The sequence below is a fragment of the Miniopterus schreibersii genome, assembly GCF_964146895.1.
Source record: "Miniopterus schreibersii genome assembly, chromosome: 11".
Lineage (NCBI taxonomy): Eukaryota > Metazoa > Chordata > Mammalia > Chiroptera > Miniopteridae > Miniopterus > Miniopterus schreibersii.
In genome coordinates, this window is record NC_138111.1 from 49,922,815 (window position 1) to 49,942,545 (window position 19,731).

At 37.7% G+C, this 19,731-nt stretch overlaps 1 long non-coding RNA gene across 3 annotated transcripts in view; it reads right to left on the bottom strand.

Moving 5' to 3' along the window:
• Window positions 1–19,731, bottom strand: part of LOC308563933 — a 334,396-nt gene that overhangs the window by 267,180 nt on the left and 47,485 nt on the right. The window lies entirely within an intron of this gene.

Genomic DNA, 19,731 nt, shown 5'->3' on the forward strand with positions numbered 1-19,731 from the left:
GTCTTCTTTTTTCATTTCCGAAAAATGACTAATATAAAGCCTTGAATAAAATCAGTATTGGAAAACCGCTGGTTTGATTGGAATTAGGGTGATCCTTCTATGGCTCTCTACAGCACAGCAAACATTCTGGGCAATTGTGAAGAACTACTGTTCATAGAAACCCGATGAAGAATCTTTTGTATTAACATATTTTGATGTTCTAGGTATGCAGTATTTAAGATACATAAAGTAGCTGACCTCTAAAATTTTATGTTATAAAATGTGAATGACAGAAATGTTTCCAATTATCCAGTTATCAAAGATGACTCAAAGACTAAGTAGAGGTAGTCAGAAAGCTCAAGGTTACAATGTTATTTGCTTGATCTTGACATTCAGATAATCCAGCCATAGAAATAAGACTGCGTGTTTTGTGCCTTCAGATTATTCAGTTATTTTTCTTGATTATTCATAATTAACTACATGCAAACAAATACATTTTGTCGAAATAAAGATATCACAGCATATCCTCTAAAAATAACATAATAAATGTTCATCTCCCTAATAACACATTTGCATTTTGTGTACTCTACACAGCAGACTAATTCACCTCTGGTAGATGTGTCAAGACAATAATGACATTTTCCTCACTTGGTATTTGATTTCTCCTAACAACATTTAATTCCATAGAAGTACAGACTTGTCCTTAATTTTCTTTGTGGTCATTAGCCTTGTACTTCATTTTTGTTTCTTTTTTGTTGTATGAGGAATTTATCAGATCATCCTGTTCAATCTGTCCGATATGCCCAATTATGTCTATCTCAAAACTGATGGAATTTTACATTTAAAATGTTCATCTATAACTCAAATAAAAAAAATTAGTGTGCCCAGCAAGGCGTGGCTCAGTGGTTGAGTGTCAGCCTAGGATCCAGGAGATCACAGTTCAATTCCCGGTCAGGGCACATGCCCGGGCTGCGGGCTCGATCCCCAGTTGGGGGAGTGCAGGAGGCAGCCGATCAATGACTCTCTCATCATTGATGTTTCTATCTCTCTCTTTTCCTTTCCCTTCCTCTCTCTGAAATCAATAAAGATATACATATATAAAAATTAGTGTGTCTGATTTAATATGCAGTGGGCAACAAAGTGCCTAATTCAACAGGTACCGAAAATGTCTCCTGCTGCACTGATAGAAAGCCACTATGGTAACACTTACAGGCACCAACTGCTTTAGCATCAAGAGAAACATTCCAAAGGCAAGAAAATATTGTGGCTCAACCCCCTATCGGAACAGGAGTGGGAGTGTTTGATTATGTGCATTCTCAGGGAGTTGTATAAACCAGGTAGAACCACCAGGGAGTGCTTAAGTTTAAGCACCAGGACAAGAGAGATATTGACTACATGAATTTTCTCTGCAACAGAACTACCCTGCTGTGTATAAGCACACATTTCAATCACTCTGAGGTATTAGCTAATCAGATCAAGCAAGTTTAGTTTCCTTCATGGAGCTTAATCAGGCTCTTACAGAAAATATTTTTATGCAAAATAATTCACCAAATAATAGCTCTACAATTTATTTTTCAGTTATGAGAAAAATACCAGATATTTTTGTGTTGGAGATCTGACCTCCTGAAGCAAGCTTCTATGCAGTGCAAGGCTAAGATGTAATATCCGTGGCTTTAAGATGCATGAAGGGAAGCCCATGAGAACATAATTGCAGAGCTACCAAAAGAGGGCCAGTGCATACACTCCATAGAGGAGAAGACCCCCATCTCCCTTATTTTCAGACTTTTCCTAAACCCATTTTTTCTTTTTAAGCTTCTTCCCCCTTTGATCCTGATCTAAGTCATCCATTGTGGCTCTCTGTCCACTGTTTGTCATCACTTTGTTCTTACCTGGATAACTACAACTGATTATGATCAGTCTCCCAAAGATGCCCTGGCCATTCTAAGGGCCTTTATAATACTACTCAGTTCTTTTGTATTTTGACTGCAGACCCAGTTGCTGGTGGTTAGGCATCAAAACACCTTGAAAAAAAAATTGTAAATAATGACAAGGCTTATGATCAATATATATGTTTAATGATACAATGTTTTGATTTATTTTCTGGGAAGATGTTTAGGCAATTTTAACAGGTGATGGAAATACGTCATTTCTGCCCAGGAGTTAAAAGATTGACTCAGACTTGCCTCACCAACCAAGAAAAAGCTCGTTCTGCTTTGGTTTGGATGTGTAACACCTATGTTGTGCACATGTGGGCATGCACACACACACACACTCACACATAGAAGTTAATAGTGGAGATTGTACATTCATAAATTAACTAGATATTTTTCTCTACATGTCGCCAACAAAATGATTTTAATGTATTCCTTGGACTGAACTGGGGAATCAATTTAGTCCAAACATTAAAATAAGTAGTACTTTGTAAACGTATTCTAAGTGAGGTTTAAGGGCATCTATGAGAGTTCTTGATTTACTTAGGCACTGCTCTCACTCAATATAAATATGGCCCATGGCTGTGTGCATTTCATAGATCATTTGCACTACTCAATAACATCTGAAGCATATTAATCAGGCTAAAATAAGAGACAGGCTAAAGAAATTCAATATAAACATGTAGCAGAGTGAACTTTCCGACCTCTCTTTATTGAACAGTTAAATCTATTACTTAGAATTGGGCAACAACAACACAGGAAGGATTTGCTATGGGGTTATCAGATTTCATAACAATCAGTGACAAGGATGGGACCATGTTGTGAATTTGAGAGCTGAGTTTAAATTAAAATGAAATGCCCTAGATTAGGCATTGGATAAAGCAGCCCATTATATTATTAATTTTAATTAGATTTTTTGCTGCCTTATAGTCTTTGATCTGAGCTAAGTAATTAAGCCCATTTTACTTTCTAATTGGATTATAGTGCGTGTCTTGCTAAATCCAAATGCAAGAGACTATATAGGTCCTAAATATACACTACGTTGTTGAGGTTATTCTGCCTGTACAGTGGTGCTCTGCACGCAAGAATACATTTTAAAATTAGTTTGACTACAGAAAGTGTCGGTCCTTCCAGGGAGACTGTAAAATGTGATTTATTATGTTTACATCATGTTTCCTACTGAGTCCTTAGTTGCTAAAGCAGAGGCTTTTGGAATCTGTAAGGAAGAAGTTTTGCAGGCAAAAAATATCGGATGGTGCCAGCAAGTATATAAAGAGGGATTTAGGGGTCCAGAAGACAACATGTAGCCCACTTAAAGAGGGAGATGTTCCTATGTCCAGACAAGGCTAGGTTCTGAAGGGTTATGGTTATGAGTCAGTCATATGATTTGATGGTGCAGTTTGAACCAATTGACTGTTGAAAACTTTGAATTTTATGTTGAAGATGACTTTTGAAGTATAATAGCTAAATTCCATTGAGCACTTACTATAATGCAGGCATGGTGATGAACATTTTATAGAAATCATCTTGTTTAACCTGACCACCACTCACTGGAGTAAATATTTTACTAAAGTCCACTTTACAGAAAACTGTAAAGGAAACTGAAGTTTAGAAACTTAATGTGTTTTGACCCTGCTGCTATGTGTCAGACATGAGCCTTGAACCTGTATGACTCCAAAGCATATGCATGTTTTAAGCACTATCTCTTTCTGCAGCAATTCTAATGTAATCATGACTTTTATTTTTTATTTTTTTTTATTGATTCCAAAGAGAGGAAGGGGGAGAGAGAGAGAGAAAAACATCAATGACGAGAGAGTCCTTGATCAGCTGCCTCCTGCATGCCCCCTGCTGGGAACTGAGCCGGAAACCTGGGCATGTGCCCTGACCAGGAATCAAACCTCCATCTCCTGGATCATGGGTCAATGCTCAACCATTGAACCACACCAACCGGGCTAATCATGAGTTTTAAAAACCTCTCTCTCACTCCATTTTCCCAGGTGTAAAATGGAGCCTGAAGGGCCCACAACTCTTAATGAATTTTATTCATTCATATCTTTAAACATGGTTAGTATGACATCATCAGGGAACACAACAGGCTAGTTAATATATTTCTTCTTTACCTGAAGCCACAGCTAACTGGAGGAATTACCTGGCCCCTGAATAACAATCGCATTTCTTCAACACATTGATAGCTTCTCAGCTGGTCTTCTTGCCTCCCTCTTACTCTCCTATGGTTTATTTCCATCTATCAGCCAAAACGATCCAAATAAAACGTAAGTCAAGTCGTGCCAGTACTTTGCCTAAAACCTAAATGGTTTCCTACTCCACACAAAATATAATTCAAAGTTTCCTCTGCAGTTTACAAGGGTCTCCGTGATCGGACTGCACAAACTAATGTGACTTCGTGTCGTATCACGCACCGCTCCCCACACTGATCGGCCAGCTGGACCCTGGTGCTTCCGCAAATACTGGGCCCAGGGCCCTTCATCTCACCCCTCCTTCTCCCCATGCACATGCATGTCCTGCTCCGCTCGTAATTCAAGTCTCAGCGCAAATGTGGTCTCCGACACGCACTCGCTGACCATCGGGCGGAGCCGCCTGAAACAGCACCGACCCTCCACCGCCCTCCTCACCAGCCCGCCTCGGTCCCCTTGACTTCTATATGCAGGGTGGCCGAAAGCAGATTTACAGTTGTGAGTACACGAAACAGATTTTATCTTGTATTACTATTTACTTATTAATTATTGTATTACCTATCTGTATTTGTCTTCTTGTTATTATTTTGTATCCTTACTTATGATTTATCTTTTAGGTAATGATGGCTGGTCATAATCATAACCTGCTTGTCTTTTTCCATACGATCAACTGTAAACCTATTTTTGCTCATCCCTGTATTTATTTACTTATGTATCTGTAATTCATATGATTGCCTTACCCTCACTGAAACAGATTCCATGAGAGAGAGAAAAAATACTTAATTTGCTTTTGTTCACTGACATATCTCCAGCATAAAAACAAGTGTCTGGGAGACTGTATAAATTAAATTTTTAAAATAATGAACAATGAATGAATGAATGAATTGGCATATACTAATGACCATTTCATTAAAGGTACTATTTTCGGCATTACGAAATAACTCTGGTTTTATACACATATTTTCCAAGGATTTTTTCAAACACCTTATTCTATGACACACAACATTCTATAAACACTGAGCCATCGCACTGCTAATACAGTTGAGAAGGAGGAAATATCTCGGTTGGGGGGCCCCAGAAGCAGGGCTGCTTGAATAAATTATCTGATTATTTTTAATATCTGCATTTCTCTAACACTCAGAGCCAGGCACATTTAGCAATCGACTCTAGGTTATCCCATATTTTATTCTGAGGGTAATGCTTTCAGTATATAATGTGACTTAAACTAGTAAATTAGCAATATCAGCTTTAATGCTGGCTCCTGTCTGTCCTGATTTCCCAGTATCGGAATCACCAGTAGGAATGGGTTCAAACTTCTTTTACCCTACACTTCCTGTTGGTATTTCTGTTCCTATCACTTTGCCAACTGCTCTTAATGTCTGCTCCACTCGTGGACCTCTGGGCCTGCCCCTGCTCCTTGCTACTGGAACCTCTGCTTACTTGCCTAGCCCTGTGATTCTGGGTGATATTCAATCTCCACTCTGTGCCGCCATCCCACTGCTTTAGTTCATGACGTTCATCTGACTTCAATATTTTGAAGGATGTTTTAATTTAACAAACACAAATCACCCTGAACAATGCTACTGACTAAAGGAAGAAATCACTCAATATATTTAAATCAATAGCCACATACATTTAACATCTACTGATATTTATTTTCTCTGCTGGTTAGGTGTACATATCCTACCAAGAAGTACATGAAATATTTTAGCATTTCTAAAGTGTTACAGTATGCTGCGGTAAGTTCACTGAAACCCCATTTCTCACATCCAGGCAAACTATAAACAGCAGAGTAACAACCTTTCTGAATATCAAGAAATTCTACCATGGCTCACTGCAACAGTTTTCTATTAATCTTTAATGAGACAACAATGTAAAGTATACATAATTTTTCAAGTGAAGTAGTGAACTGTGGAATTATTTATTTAAAATATTGCCATTTCTTTACCACATGGCTTTATAACTATGTGTTATGAATAAAAATAGCATTTTTAATCTTCTATATGATAAAGATTTCCAAAGATGATCATAAAAATAACAGGCATGACATACTGGAAAATCTGGATAAGATGGAACTATCATTTAAAATAATAGATCCTAATTAAATTGGAAAACTGGAAGTTTGTTATATCATAACATGAAGGAAAAATAATTTGTGGTTTATAGAACACATGCCTGTGTGTTTACTTTATGATTGTGTTCTTTTATGTCAAATATGAACAGTATTTCTTTTGAGCCAGGCAGAAGAATTCAAAATAAATTAAAATGATATCTCCAGGAAAAGACATTTAACATGTTTAACATTCAACACATGATTATATGTTTTAAGGTATCCCATCATACATAATATTAGCACCATGGCATGCCTATCACACATGACTACCTGAGAGGGCCAAGTCAGGATGTCTATGCCTTCAGACCAACAATCAACAGAGCGTCTGGAGTTTAGTTAGCTATTCAAAATTCTCTTCTGTCCATTCAGCACTCTCCTTTTCTATCACTAACAATCATTGCCTCGGGCTGGCTGAAATGTGCTTTATGTGTTCTATGAAAATTCCATCTTTTATTGACAAATACTCTATAAAGTTCCCAAATTTTAATTACCAAGTATAAGAAATGTTTCTTTTCTCCAGAGAAATTTTAGATGCTTGTTTGTGATTTAAATAAATTTAGGCAATTTATTTTTTGTCTGATATTTAATACCATCCACTGTGTCATCATGTCCTGGTCTTCATAGAGAACATCTAGCAAGAAGTTTCAGATGGTCAAGAATGCATCAGGATCTCAGCATGTATATTCAGTATTATCAAATGAAATTTCTCTCTTTAAAAAGATGCAAGTTCATACATCAACATAATATAGGCCATATATGAAAAACCCACAGCTAATATCATCTTCAACAATGAAAGGTTGAAAAATTTCCCTCTAAGATCAGGAAGAGGAAGGCAAGTGTGCCCACTATTGCCACTACTTTTCAACACAGTACTAGAAGTCCTGGCTAGAACAATTAGGGAAGAAAAAATAAAAGACACCCAAATCTGAAAGGAAGGAAGAAGTAAAATCATTTTTTTGTTGATGATATGATGTTATATACAGGAAATCCAAAATGGTTCACCAAAAAAACTGCTTGAACTAATAAACACAGTAAAGTCACAGGATACAAAAGTCAACCTACACTACTTATCTCAATGCACTGATAATAAATTATCTGAAAACAGAAAACAATCTCATTTAAAATAGCATAAAAACAAACAATAAAAATACTTATGAATAAATTTAACTAAGGACGTAAAAGATCTGTATCCTAAAAACTGCAAGACACTGATGAAAGGAAATTGAAGGAGACACAAATAAATAGGGACATATCACATCTTCATAAACAGAAAAAGTTAATATTGTTTAAATGTCCATATTACGCAAAGGCATCTATAGATTCAAGGTAATTCCTATCATTTTTCACAGAAATAGAAAAAAGAAAGAGAGAAGAAAGAAAGAAAGAGAGAGAGAGGGAGGGAAAGAAGGAGGGAAAGAGGGAGGCAGGGAGGCAGGGAGGGAGGGAGGGAGGGAGGGAGGGAGGGGACTTGAATACATTTTTCCAAACAAACATAGCGCATGATCTCACTTGCATGTGGAATCAAAAAGCATCAAACTCAGAAACAGAGTTAGAGTGGTGGCTGCCAGGGGCTGAGCGGTGGGAGAAACAGGAAGATGTTGGTCAAAAGATACAAACTTTCAGTTATAAGAGAAATAAGTTTCGCCCGGCCGGGCGTGGCTCAGCGGTTGAGCATCCACCTAGGATCCAGGCAATCGGGGTTCGATTCCCGGTCGGGGCACATGCCCGGTTGCGGGCTCGATCAGTGACTCTCTCATCATTGTTTCTATCTCTCTCTCTCCATCTCCTTTCCTCTCTCTGAAATCAATAAAGATATATTTTAAAAGAAGAAAGAAAGAAGTTTCAGGGATCTACGGTACCACATGGTGACTACATTATACTGTACAGTACTTGAAAACTGCTGTGAGAGTAAAGTTTTAATATTTTCAAAATGGTATTTGTGTGAGGTGGCGGCTGTGTTAACCTTACTATGGTAAACACGCCACAATCCATACGTGTGTGAAATCATCACGTGGTACCCCATGGCCTTACCCAATGTTATATGTCAGTTATATATCAATAAGGCTGGAGGAGAGATGGAAGTTCATGACTATCAAGCAATTCGCTGCATTTTAAGTGAGCGATGCAGCAGTGCAAGCACCGCTGGTCTATGTTAACTAAGCCGACATCCCACCCGAAGTTAACTAGGACCTGGAACTTGCATGCTCATTTTCGCATTATCACTAAGAATATATGTACAATATCTATTTTGAGTGAAAGTGAAATTTTAAGTGAATTAAATGTTTCCTTTAGGATAAATGTTTTAATACAGTTCATGGAGACATAAACCTTTTAAAACCATAGTTTATATTGTATTCAATTTATGATTGTTGTTCTTTGGATAGTGAGCATGATCTTTACAGCAGGCAGGTTATAAAAATAACTAAGCGGCAGCTGTTTCTTGGGAAATGCTAAACCCTCAACAAATTTATTTTCTACTCACAAGAAAACTGGTGGAGAAAAGAAAACCGGAAAATACCCCTTTTAAATAGGTCAGGTGTTAGCTCCTTTTCAGAAAGAAGAAATCCACCTTCACGATTATATGGTCTGGTCATTTTAACTCTTCCTTTTCACACCCAGAGAAAGGGGGGGTGTGACTGAAAGAAGCTCACACCGCTGGAAAGGGGCTCTGCCCAAGACTGAGAGGAAAATTAGTCATAAAATGAAATACCCAGAGCTAGTAAGTAGGTGGGTGATAAAATAAGAATATTGGCAGTAAGATTTTATTTAGCAACCCTTTTAACTAAACATATGGTGTAGGTATAAAGAGATATGTTTAAAAAAAAAACAAAAAACACGACCGAAGAATCCAAGTAGATATTCGCCCCTTTTGTAGGGTCACTTTGAATACTGCACACGAAATGCAATCATATTTCCACGGCTCTAAAACATTTAGCTCCACCTCCCAGAGGAAGTTAAGAATGTTAGGGTATAACCCAACGGAGAGAGCTTTCCATTCGAAGTTAGTCCCGAGCAGCGCTGATGCCATTCTGCTCCTTGCAAAGTATATACATTGGGCAACTCACCTGAGCCTTACTTTCAATAAGCCCACTTTACAGTTGTTGTAACAATGATATAATAAAAATAAAAAAAAATTTAAAAACACATAAAGCACCTTCTGCCTATTCAATCATCAATTGTCAATTTCATTTTTTATTTCCCTATCATAAAAAAATCTAACTGCTAAGTCCTTAACTAGTAGTGCACACAACCTTTTCACATTTGTTTCTCATGAATTCACATCCCACTTTTATACATAATCTATCCTTTAAGCAAACTTAATTTCTTAAACATGCTTCTACTAATATAGCATCTTCTTTCGTCTTTTTAAACATAGCGTCTTCTAATAAAAATCTCCCCTAAGTCTCAATTTAACCTGCCCCAATCTTCCCCACCCTCCGCTGTTTCATCAACATGTACCCCTGAAACAACCCCCTACTTCCATGTGGATGCCGGTCCTCCCTCCAGGCTTTAATAGAACTGGATTTCCGTTTCTTTGGACACTTTTCTACTTCATAGATCACATTTATACTATTTATTTTTTCTTTGAGGGCAGGAGATTTAGTTTATCTTGAAGTCTTCCCCAGTAGACATCCCCAGTTGTTATTTTAAAAAGGTGTTTGGGGTAACTGTCTGTGAAATAAGGACTACAAAACTGTGGTGCGTTCCATCTAAATGTGTAATGCAAACATATTCTCAAAAGGCTCCACGGTGTGAAGAATTTGAAAGTCAATGCTCTTTTCCACTTTAATAAGAAAATAAAGTGTTCTGTGCTACTGTGCCATTTGTTTAACAAGAAGTCCAATATAAAAATACTAAGAACAGGTTGTGATATTTTATTCCTTTTCAAATTTAAAGAATTTATCTTTTTCACCTTCCCTGTCCCGCTTTTACAAATAACAACAAAAAATGCACTTCATGTTCTTGATGCTATTCTTAACTTGACTGACAAAAGACTTGCAGTTGTCATTTCTGACATTTGGATATAATTAAAATTATCATACTGCATCATTATCATTTTATTTCACTGCTGTTCACATTTTAGATGACACATGGAGGATAACTGTAAGACATGATTTTTTTCAGTGGGGTCATTTTTTCAAGCCATTTTCCATAAATGCATGTCAGGTGGTTCTCTTTTCATAATTAAGATGATTTCATATCTGGATTTATCTTTACACCTATTGTTAACAAGTTTGCTCTGACTTTGCTAGCAGAACTGATCTTGTTGATTTTCTATTACACTAAGTAGAGAAACAGCCCTGTATTATCTGCATAATATTTGGCCTTCCTAAGTCACTTATCAATTCCTATTACCATGAATGTGGGAGTAATTGAAATTCTGTGTTATCATCACCCACCACTGGTGTGACTTGAATACTTCCTTGTGATACTTTTCTCTCTCTTCTCATTATACAATTACTTGTGGTAATTTATGCACATTTTGAATATTCCAATTGAGTTTTTGTGTGATATGAGGCACATGGGTGTTCTGCAATGCTGCCACAAAATATTTCATAGAGGGCAAGGAAATTCAACACAGATGCTACTTGATTTACGATGGGGTTACATCCTAATAAACCCATCATAAATTTAAAATATCATAAACTGAAAATGCATTCAATACACCAAGCCTACCAAACATTATAGCCTAGCCTAGCCTACCTTAAATGTGCTTAGAACACAATATAAAACACACACAAAACAACAAAAACCAAAAACACTGGCAACACAATATACCGGCAATTTTCAACCTGTTTGTCATGGCACAGTGGGGGCGCAAGAATTGTTAAGACATGCAGTACCTGACTGCTTAGTCAGGGGCACTGACCTCTTTTCCCTTAGATTATCAAATTAAAAAAATGACAACAGCCAACACCACAGTGGCCATCTGGTATGAATGCCCTGTCCTGAACCATAAATATATAGGTCATATAATAGAGTTATATCTTATTGGTCACGTCGCATAATGAGGTTGCATCTGACTTGTTAATTCTTGGTGCCAGAAATCCTTAGGTACAAGTATAGGCACCTGATTTTTAAAAAGTCACTTTGGAGCAAAAATGACATGTGATTACTAATCAAAATTATACCTTTGGGGGGCCAGATCGGCCAAAACATAATATCTTTTTTGGTGGGCTGCAGAATTTTAGTACTTGACTTGCGTGTGCCAGGAGAGGAAAAAGGCTGGCGTCACCGCAGGACACTGTGCAGGACCAGCTGTCTGCCCTGGGCCCGCCTGCCCGATGCCTCTGCAGCTCGAGGGAGTGGCATCCCGGAATACACTGGTGGCCCAGGGAAAGATCTGAGTTTGAAGCAGTTTCTACAGAATGTGGATCGCTTTTACACCATCATAAATTTTAAAAATCTTCAGGTGGACCGTCGGAAGCAGGGGACTGTCTGTATATGACAGCCACACTATTACCGATGTGCTCCAAAGTGGAACATGTGAGTTTACAGAGAAGCTGAACAGAGCAGCTTTGTGTTTCTCCTTCCCTTAGACTAATAACGGAGAAAAATGCCTCTGGCTAAACCTACTAAAATATGTCCTACATGGTATTGTATTTTCCTCCACAGAGTAGGCAGGTTAGGCCTGCCATAGGCTTGATGACTGAGAAATCAAATATTTCTTTAAAATATATCTTTATTGATTTCAGAGAGAGGAAGGGAGGGGGAGAGAGAGAGAGAAACATCAATGATGAGAGAGTCATTGATCGGCTGCCTCCTGCACGCCCCCTGCTGGGGATCGAGCCCGCAACCCGGGCACGTGCCCTGACTGGGAATCGATCAGCGATCTCCTGGATCCTGGGTTTATGCTCAACCCATGGGCCATGCTGGCTGGTCCCTGAACAAGTCTTAATTCACCCTGATTTGTATGTAAGCTGCATGCATAAACTATCTGAGTTCACTCCACAAGTATAGTTTTTAAAAAAAATAAGTCTTGAATTCATTTCACTAAATCCTATAACTAAATATTTCTGGAATCCCTTCTTTCTTTTACAAACATTACCAGGGTCTTAGTCCAAGCACTCAAACTTTTTCCTAGGTAATGACCAGAGCATACTGACTCTTTTTCCCTAGCCACACTGTTTCAGGTTGATCTTTGTTAAATAAAATTTCAGTAATGTAGCTTCATGTTTAGTGTTTTCCAATGATTCCCCATTAACAACAAGAGTTTATGCATCTTAACATACAAGACGTTTCTTGACGAGACTCACCTTTCCAGTTCCTTTTCTTACCCTCTTTGAAACTTACTTATAGTTCCCAATACACTGGACACTCCACTGTATTTCAGCTTCTGTGTATCCCTCCTCTTCCTAAGCCTTCCTCCCCACCTCATTGGAGTCTTACTTAAAAATGAGATTCGGTGATTCTCCAGTGTCTTAGATAAATTAACTCTCATCTACACCAAAATTATTCATTGCTATTATTTCAATTAGCCTGTACTACATATCTTAATGCGTTTTAAATGAGCTTCTTAAAAGCATAGATGGTCTAAATCATCTTTGCATTCCACGTCTTGCAAAATATTCTACACATAGCCTATGTGCAATGCAGTTTGAATAGAACTGAATTCTATTTAACAGATTTATATTAATGACCTATGGGGTAAGTATTTTATGAATATATTACATGTGTCATATAGTGGTATAGTACTTTTATGCAACATGGTTTAGAAATTCAACTGTGTATACAATGGTAACATCTAATTTGTGTAAATCAGCTAATTTGGCCTTTTTTTCTTGAAAAACCCAGAACTCCAAGAGGTGTTCCTGCTCAGAAAATGTTGCGTATGCTCTAGAGTCTTTATCAATGGAATTTCTCCAAACCTCGTCTCATTTTTACCTTTCAGAGTTAAATTTCTTCTCCAGAACTTATCCCTTGAAAAACCCTCTTTACCAGAGACTGTTTTCAATTTTTTACTCTTGAACCCCTGCTTTTATTCTCTATGTCTCCATTATAAATGCAAAAAAAAAGAGAATGGGGACAAAAGTAGGTTTACAGTTGTTGGTATGGAAAATAATACATTAATATGTAATAACACAAAAATAAACTGTGTTTTGCATATTCACAATTGTAAACCTAATTTTGCCCCACCCTGTAGATAATATTAAATAATATTTTTATAGTAGCTTCTAAATTATAGTTCTGCTCATTATAAAACTGATTAGTGATTATTATTTAACTTGGGTAAATAACGTCTAAATGTGCTATTACAAACCTATGGAAAAAGATCATTCTGAGTTCTAAAAAAGTGACTTACATGAAGACTTGTCATAAAGAATGTGTTTTTAATTAAAATATTGAGTTTTGAAAGTGTTAGTAAAAATAGAAATATATTCATAAAACATGAGAAGCTTAAAATGTCTTAGAGACCATATGTTTCTACCTATTATGTTTAAAAATAAAATTAGAAAGAACTAAGAGATTAGTTTAAATGCTTGGTTCAGATCACATATGCAGGTAGCAAAGTATCCAGAATGAGAGCCCTAATTTCCCAGAATCCAAACTTGGGGCTTCATTCAGTATCATATAGCTGTTTCTGAAAAATAAAATCAGCTACCTAGATGCCTGGTCAGGGATCTAGTCTGCTGTAGCTGTAGCTACAAGAGGCCTGTGAACCACATCCTTTTGCTCACACCTGAAATTTGGAAAAAATCTCTTTGCCCCAATTTCTTACATCTGGACTACATTGGGAATTGGGATTAAGTTTGCTTTGTTCTGAGAAAACAAGAGGTCATTCACACTGATGTTTATACAGCCCTTGAATATAGTAGGCCCCCCTTATTTGTGGCTTTGCTTTCTGCAATTTCAGTTACCCAGAGTCAACTATAGTTTGAAAATAGTTAAAAAAAATGTTTAGAAATAATAATTCATAAGATTTGAAACCCATGCTGTTCTGAGTAGTGTCGTGAAATCTCCAGTCATCCTGATCCATCCTGCCCAGGAGGTGACATCCCTTTGTCCAGCATCTCCACACTATATATGCTCCCTTCCTTTTAGACACTTAAGCAGCCACCACAGTTATCAAACTGTCACAATATGGCAGCTTGTACAACCCTTATTTTACTTAATAATGGTTCCAAAGTGCAAGAGTAGTGATGCTGGCAATTCGGATACGGCCAAGAGAAGCACTAAAGGGCTTCCTATAAGTAAATAAATAAAGAAAAAAAAAACATACGCTGAGGTTGCTAAGATCTACAGTAAGAACAAATTTTCAGTCCATGAAAATGTAAAGAAGGAAAAATAAATTCATGCTAATTTTGCTATTACATCTCAAACTGCAAAAGTTACAGCCACAGGTCTCTGATAAGGGCTTAGTTAAGACGGGAAAGGCATTACATTTGTGGGTGAAAGACATGAACAGAAAACCTGTCCTGATTGACGGCAACATGTTGCACCAGAAAGCATTGAGACTATGTGAAGACTTCCGCAAGGGATCCCCTGAAAAGAGTGACACTGAAACCATTTAATGAAAGTAAGGGATGGTTACACAGATTCAGAAATAGGTTTGGACTGAAAAATACAAAAATTCCTGGAGAAGCCACGTCGGATGAAGAAGCTGCTGCCATATATCCTGCAAAGTTAAAGTTGATTAAGCAGAAAGCTGTGTATGCAGAGGAAAAACAATATCGGATTCGGAACTCTCTGCAGTTTCAGGCATCCACTGGGTGTCTTGGAACATACCCCCTGTAGATAAGGGGGGACCACTGCACTGAAGAAACTAGACATTGCCTCTTTGAGAATAAGTATAGCTAGACACAAGCAATGAATGCTACTGACTTCCTTTGATACGAACTTGCTTCATGTGGATTATGCAACTGCTCCTGGCAACTATCTGTAGCTGAATTTATACGATCTGTTAAATACCCAATCATCAAGACAGCTACTGCTGCCCTTGCCATCAGAAAACTATATTTCCCCTCCTTATATTTAGTATGTGCGTTAAAATCTCCCATTTATTCAAGCTTGCTCAAGCCAAGTTTTATATTTCCTCTTAGTGCTGCTGAGCTGATTGTTCACCCATGTAACTACACTGAGAATTAACATCAAAATGGAGATATGAGGACCAACCGTAATAAAGATGTTATGAATACTCAAATCTTCAGTTCGGCAAGTTTCTGCTTTACAAGTCTAGCACATAAATGTCAGAGAAAAGCACTAACCTTTGGATTTTTAAAGAGAACTATGATGCCATCCTGTGGGCAGCTACATTTAATTGCATGTGGAACAAAAAGAAGCTGGAATATAAAAATTTCATAAGTGTATTTTCTCTAGCAAATCATGTAGTCTAAACAATATATACTTCGTATGTCATTACATCGTTGGATAGGTATGTATCTCACACACACACAGGAGAGTAACTAAAGAATAAAACCAAAATGGTAACCATGGTTATAGCTTAATGGTGTTATTTTTAAAACATAAATATGAGTTACATTTTCATAATTAAGAAAACAACATCTTCATTTCGCACAAAAGGTTATATAACACAGAAGGCAATTCCTCAACATAAATTTTTAGTTTTCGTATTTTGAGATAGGTAGATAAATTTGGTATATAATATTTCACAGATTTTTAAAAAAAATCCTCACCCGAGGGTATGTTTTCATTGATTTTAGAGAGAGAAAGAGAGAGGGAGAGGAAGGAAGAGAAACACTGATGTGAGAGAGAAACATCAATCGACTGCCTCCTGTACATCCCCAACTGGGGATCAAACCTCCAACCTATGTACTGTGACGAGAAATTGAACCCATAACCTCTTGGTGCACAGGATGCAACTCCACCAACTGAGCCACCCAGCCAGAGCTCACAGGCTCTTCTAGTAAAGTCAGACATATCCAGGAAGAAAAAAGATTTTCTACTAAACAGGAACACAGAGGTTGAAGAGACACTATGCACTATGAATTCTCATCTTACTTTATCCAGCAAACAGTTATGGAAGCCAACTATGTGCTAGATAACTAGAAGCATGGAGATGAAAGATCTGAGTAAGTGTCATGAAGGAGGTCTCTACTGCATGCAGTACAGGCAGGGATCTAACTCAGACAGAATGCGGGGGCACAGGGAGCTACACGAGTGGTCCCAAAGGTGTAATTCCTGACCTGAGCTGAATTTTCAAGATCTAACAGAAGTTATAGATTTACCTATTAAAACAGACAGAGGAAAAGAAGTCACAGCTTCTTTAGGCAGAGAAAATAGATACAGGCTCTGAAAGACTCAGACTTAGAAAGTATATGGTCAGTCCCCCCAACAAGATAATCTTCTAGAAGGACCTTCTACCACAGCCAAGGACCCCTTTCCAAAAGGACTTGTTGAATTCCTGGGATAATTTGAAATATGACAAACCAGTTTGAATTACAGAATCTGAAAAGCTTTTTTTAAAAAAAATTGATTTGAGAGAGAGAGAGAAGGGAGGGAGGGAGCGGGAGAGAAAGAGAGAGAGAAATACTTGTTCCACTCATTTACGCATTCATTGGTTGTTTCCTGTATGTGTCCTGACTGGGGATCAAACTCACAGCCTCAGTATATAGGGGCGATGCTATAACCAACTGAACTACCTGGCCAGGGTGAATCTTAAAAGCTTCTTAAAATTAGTGTCATGATTTGGGGACTCAGGGGAAATGTTCATACCTATTCCTAGATAAACAAGATAGGCTTATGATAAAAAGAAATTCTATTGCCTTTGTATTACAGGCTTATGAAAAGAAATAAATTCCACTTCTTTTGTATTACGTGCCTTTTTTTTAATTTTCATTTTTATTTTTTAGAGTTTAAAGTGAAAGAGAGTTTGTTAGTGAAGCAATGAAACAGTGGCTACTCCACAGGCCTAACAGCCTCTTATTCCATTTTCAACAGCCTCTATGTGTTGGAGTTTGGATGAATCACTTTCTGAGTTGTGGATGAAAAGGGGATTCTATGGAAAGTGACTTCAAAGGGTGGTCATATCATAAATTCCTAACTGAACAGGTAGGTCATTGTGGGGAGTCATGCCCCAGGCATATAACTTCTTTAGTAAAAGTTTTATCTTTGCCTCAAGCAAGCCCTGTCCACTGTTCATGTGCCTCTAGATTAACAGATCTTTGGAAGGTCCCCTGTCAGATCCCTCCTTCTAAAGTGTGACAACCCTCCAGAGAGCACTTATTCTTAGCTAGCCTGTAATCCATTCCCCACCTTCATAGAATGTTCCCTCCTTAATCTCAAATACATAGAAAGAACTTCAAACTGTCATTCTCGGGAGCATTTGAGATCTTGCTCCCTGGCCCATATCATCAGTTTTGGCTCAAATAAACTCTTATAAAAATTCTCTACAGGTTTGAACGTTTCTTAGGCCAGCAAAGTGAAATCAGCCTCCCAAGTGATCTAGCTCTGAATTCAAAGTTCTTCACTTGGGAAAATGTCGTCTCTTATCTTGTGATAAGTGCTGCTTGTTGAAATAGCAGCCTTACACGGTGTGGAAGTTGAAACCTGGGTACTTGAACTACTCTGTGAAGAGGAGCATCGATAGATAAAGACTGCCAGAAAATGAGGAAATGCACCCTTTGAGTAATTCCGGGGTAGAGCTGAACTAACCACTAAGTCATCTAGGTGAGAAAAAAAAAAAGTAAGGAATATATTTTCTATTTTCAGTAAAGAGAACATAGATTCTTGATTTGAACAACATAAGAGAATGGCTGCGAAATTCTTGAATTTTCAGGCCAGCTATATGAATTAGTCATGACACTGTGCCACAAGGGACAGAAACCCATCTCATGGGAAAGGAAAAATTTCCTGGCTCTTATAATATGTGGAAGGTTAACAGGTAAAGTGCAAACATGCAGCTCAATTTCAGAAACACATGAAACAAGCATTTTCAGTGCTGCCAGGGCCCTCTACATCTGTCTACTCTTTGCATTGTGGACAAAAAAAAAAAAAAAGAATTCTATGGAGAGTAACCTCGCAGGATGGTCTGATCGCAAATTCCTAAGTAGGAAGTCATGCCCCAAGCATAAAACTTCCTGAGTAAGAGGCTTATGTTTGCCCTAAGCAAGCCCTCTCCATTGTTTCTGTGAATCTATGTTAACACACCCTTAAAATGTGTCTTTTCAGACATGCCTCCCCTTCTAAAGCATGACCACCCTCAAGACAACACATAATCCTGTTAACTATTACCATTTTGTAATCCAATCCCTACCTTTCTTTCTCCCCGATCCTTCTAATCTTCAGGTTCCCTCCTTAATTCAAAATACATAAAACCAGCTGCAAAGGGCCATTCTAAGAAGCCTTAGTCTCAGTCTGTTGAGATTTTGCCTCCAGGCATATTCTCTGCTTGACTTAAATGAACTTTTATAAAACTTCTCCACAGGTTTGGACATTCTCCTTCCATGGCTTATTATTTCATCGCAAACCTAATGTTTTCTACAAAGTGAGGAGCAATCGCCACCAACTGCTCCTGCTCCTCATACTGACAGCAATCAACGCTTGAAAATAACTGACTTTCTCACTTCCAATTTAGAAAATCACAGGCATAGGTGATTTTCCAGCCTTGGTCCGTTGGATGTTTTCAAATCCTGGTGGCAACTGGAGAGTGATTTTAGCTGAGTTGCTTAATTGTACTTGTCTCAGATTCCTATCTGTAAATGTTAGAGATTGGGATTGTTAATGTTTTATGCATTATCCATTGCCCTTACTTTCCATGGAGCTCTTCTAAAGAATATATCTTGGCCCAAAGTTGTGAATATTTCACACAGTTTGAAAAGAAATCTTGACCTTTCAGTACTTTCATATTGTATCTAAAGAAAATTTCTTATAACGCTGTCTAAAAGCCTGTCTTGGGTATGGTTTGTGAGGCAAAAATGTATATACTTACTAGTATGAAAGCCCAATTATTTAGAACATTGAACTTTTAACTGAAAAAAAAAGTCAAAAAGCCAAATGAAGACATGCAATGGACCTCCCAGATAACATATTCAAATATTATTTAACTGATTCTTATGCACTTTTTAATAACATCAATTCAGTACTTCTTTCAAAGCACTTATGGAAAATTTAAAAGAATAGAGTCAAAAAGATGTGTCCAGAATGTCATTTGGATTTCATTATATTTGCAAGTATGGGTGTGTATAATGTAGACACTAAATTCGATACAAAATTCACTGAATTGGATACAAAAATCACTGAAAATTGAATAATGACTCTGTAAAGGAAACCTAGGGGTCCGTTGGATGTTCAGTCATACGTGAGGCATCGATGACATACAGACAGAAGAGCAGAAGATCTGCAAGGTCACTGACCAGAGCCCAACATGGAATGAAGGGGCCAGCACTCAACAACCGTCCAGGGTTGCAGCAAGGACAGGTTCCACCCACCATCATGAACTCAATGGCCAGGGATAGGACAACATACACATCATGATAAGAGGAAGGACAAATCAAACTTTTTCAATATATTTCAAGCTGTAGTCCACCCAACTTTGGAGACCTGAGTGAATTCA